Source organism: Oryctolagus cuniculus, chromosome 18 (assembly GCF_051225735.1).
Source record: "Oryctolagus cuniculus isolate XC-2025 breed Fujian yellow rabbit chromosome 18, ASM5122573v1, whole genome shotgun sequence".
In the NCBI taxonomy this organism is placed as follows: domain Eukaryota; kingdom Metazoa; phylum Chordata; class Mammalia; order Lagomorpha; family Leporidae; genus Oryctolagus; species Oryctolagus cuniculus.
This window is the reverse complement of record NC_142884.1, coordinates 6,041,359-6,045,243: the sequence shown is the minus strand read 5'-3', so window position 1 is coordinate 6,045,243 and position 3,885 is coordinate 6,041,359. Positions and strand designations below refer to the sequence as shown.

Sequence of the window (3,885 nt, the reverse complement as noted above, 5' to 3'; positions counted from 1 at the left end):
TTGCTGCTGATGCAGACCTGTGAGCCAGGACAATGGCTTAGGAACTGTAATAGACTTCAGTAGAGTTCCTTGCTCCCAGGTGTGTACCTGAGACCAGCTATTACAGGCATTTGCGTATGAATCATGGGATGTTGAGCTCTATCTCTGTCTCCCCTCCTCTCTTGTTCAAAGTAAATTAATTGGTGATTTAATGAAATGAAAATCATACTGAGAACAAACCATTGTGTATAGTACACCCTTTGCACTCTCTTGCTAAGTATAGAATTCTGTATTCCTGGTGCAGGCACAGCAGAGACTGGGTACCCTGGAGTCATGGCTCATGAGAATGTAGGGGCTCACAGCTGGTAAACTCCCTGGGATTAGTGCAGAGGTATGCACCAGCCACACACTGGGATTGCTCAAAACAGCCAAGCAGATGTGAAAGATGGAGGAGAGAGTGCTCAAGGACAGAAAGGCACTCACCAGGACAAGGATGCTGTGGGTGGCTCTGGACTCTGGGGAGGACCTGGAGTTGACATTGGTCCCATGGATGTGTTGGACCTGCTGCTTGTGCCTGTACAGGAAGAAAACCATGGAGCTGCTGGACCACAGAAAGAGGGCCACAAAGAAAACATCTCGGAATAACACCAGTGCTGCAGGCAGTGCTCTATGTACTATAAATCTGTCACTACTGGCTAAATAGCAGTAGCCATAATTGGTGTTCCTTGTGAGATTTTTGTCCCTCCTCTTCCCGGTCAAGCACACAGGTACCATGACATTTAGTATCAGGTTCACCATCCAGAAGAGTGTAATGGAGGAGCCAATATACTTGTGAGTCTTTGCTTTCAGCTTGGCTCACCCTGTGTTCCTGGGACTAATGGTGACAGCCTGGGAGATACTCAGGAGGCAGGTGCTGCCAGTGGACACATCCCTGCCTACTCTGTGCACATAAAACACAAGCTTGCACCCTGTGTCACCGAGGAAATGCTTCATCCACAAAGTTGCCGTGGTTTGCGTTAGTCCTTTAAATAGAATGACTAAGCAGTTGGCTACAGTGAGTTGTTTGATGATCAAATCTGTGGGCCTAAACTTGCATCCTGTGAAGTAGAGATACAGATAATGGGATAGAAGAGAGAAATTCCCCAGGATTCCTGTAATAGTTTGTGATAAGAAGATTGTCCCCATTATCAAGTCTCTGGTTTCCATTCCATGAGCCCCAGATGCCTGAATGTGTCTCTGAACCTGAGATTCCTGTATGGGAAATGAAGGAAGAGTTACATGTATTAATGCCAACAGAACTCAATAGTCTCTATTCATAATATTCTGCATTTCATCAATTCATACTTAGAGATAGCTGCTTAATATGTCTCTTTATGACATGTTTCTAAAGAGTTGAATATGTAGCTGTTAAGGCCACTTACAAAATGGCTCACAGTATGTGATGAGTTTGAGTAATTCTGTATTCATAGCTCCTCAAAAGGCAGCAGTATCCACTTTTGAAGGAAATTTATCATTTAATCAGTTAGAGGACAGCTAGTTGTCTAAATTTTAACATTTTAATGTGTAATGCACTGATCTAAACTTGGATGGTCTTATAAAAATATAGGTAAGTTAACCATCATTCTATTCTTACAAAACTTGTTCTCTATGATTTTCAAATAGCACATATTTATACCTATTTTATTATTATGGCAATTTATTGCTAAGTATTAGTTATTGGTTTCATCAATTTTTAATGCAAGTTTAACTCTGCACATAAAGATTTATAGCCTAAGCCAATGTAAGTACTGATAAAAGATTTAGGTATCTTTTAAAGGAAGAAATCAACTGATTATAATATTTTCTCTGATGCCTATCTCCTTGAAAATTTCTATTTTATTAAATCAAACCAGTTCCATATTGGGAAGGCAATGTGATCAGTTATTCGATTTTTAGTACTAGAACCTGATACCCTAGGAGTGGTCACATATTCCATTATACACCAAGGGGCAGGAGACACCATCTGTGATAAAGTCATGTACGGTGGAAACTAAATATTACCACTCTAATATCATATGCTTTAATTGTGGCTAATAGTTAATTGTGATTAAGTTTTCTATCATAAAGATATCTAATGGTTACTGAGTAACAGAGCATGTAAATCACATGGAATATCTAGGGTGTCCAATCCTGTGTAGTTTGTCAGTTGAAACTATGGAGCTTGTGAATGACATGAAAATATATGTATTTCAAAACAAATGCTGAAAGACACATTCATACGTGGCAGCTGCCAGGTGACTTCCATCTCTACAGGACATGCCTCATGTGGTTTAAAAGTCTTCTCTCATGTAAAGATGGGAAATATCTTACCATTTCCATGGTACCAAGGATGTTTTCAGTAGGAAAAATTCAGTGACTCCATTGAGGATTCAGAAAACAGAATCAGAGAAAACCTTGCTATTCCAGCCACTGCCCCTGGAATCCATGATTTTTTCCAGGAGTAGAATTCCTGTTGGGATTTCTAGGTCTTTATCATAAGCCTGTGACAGATAGATGTGCATCTCTGATAATTCTGAAAGTGGAGTCTATGACTCCCATCCAGTAGAATGAATAGCAAATTTAAGTAAACCATAGTCTTTAAATACATCAACATCATATTTCAGTGTTATTTCTTTAAAACCAGGAACCAATGTCATTATACATGACACTGAATTAGATTAGGAGCCCCCAGGATTGTAGTAGGGTGTAGGACCATGTCCTCCTGTGCTAGCTCAGCACACATCTCTGAATCCTTGCACTTTTGTGGGGCTGTGGCAGAAGGCCACTAGCAAGCACAGGAGAATCCCCTTTTTCACCTGGTCATTCACCCAGACTCTGGAGACACCTTCTTGTTTAAAGTCTCTCTTTCACATAACCTAGAAAATCCCCAGTTTCTTTCAGCCTCCAGGACAAGCATTGACATGAGGTCACCACAGCTATAAGGAGTGGGATGGAGGCAGCTGGAGCACTAGAAATGTATTTGTGCCTCTGTGATCTCACCTCCCTGCAGAATTCAATTATCTTTTCACTTGCAGCTCAGTAAAAGTGAAGTTGGATATTAAGGATATTTATGAAAATTTTTCCTCTTGGCTATTATCCAAAACAATTTAAAGCTGTAGTTACAATTACCAAAGAAGCTCTGAAACTCTTTGAAAGTGGCTCTTCCTGTTCCCAGCTCCCTAGAGTGGACAGTCTGACCTGGAGGGAACAGGAGATCCAGAGTCTGACATGGGAGGGACTGACAGCAAAGCTCCTGTGTCTCCCTGGATTCATGAAGGTTTCTTTCTACTCCAGGATAAGTTCTTGCCCAAACTTCAGACCCCTAAGCGCAGCATCATTCATGTGATGAGCAGAACAATGGGGAGAATGCTCCTGAGAAAGGTTTTCAGAGACACAGGTGCAGTGGAGAACATGATGAGTACAGGTTGCATGAGAAGACACTGGGTTTGTCTGACATTCAAGACAATCTGGAATCACAGAGAACATGGGGGTTTTATTGTAAAAATGCTTTACCAGTATTTCCTTTGTTTCTAATCTCCAGTAAATACAGGAAACAAAAGAGAATGACATCCATAGACATTCACAAGTATAGGAGCACCCATCATAGAAGCTATGACATAGCAGGCATGTTTCATTTTTCCCTTAAATACTAGATCAGCCATGTTAACTCCAAAATTCAACACATGGAAATCTATATCTTGGTTTTTGACCCTCATGTTTTTTTAATGCATATTGTTAGCAGTCTTGGTTGATTGTGTAATTAATAAAAAAAGGTAACATGTAAGCTCTAATTTATGCATTTGTTTTTATAAAAATTATTCCCAATTTCTTTTTCCTATGCCATTATCTAATAACTGCCAGTTCCTGAGCGAGACTTTAGATCCATGA

General features: G+C 40.2%; 1 pseudogene; it reads right to left on the bottom strand.

Annotated features, from left to right (window-relative positions):
• Positions 253-1,185, bottom strand: ORYCUNV1R-PS1583 (vomeronasal 1 receptor oryCunV1R-ps1583 pseudogene; annotated as a pseudogene).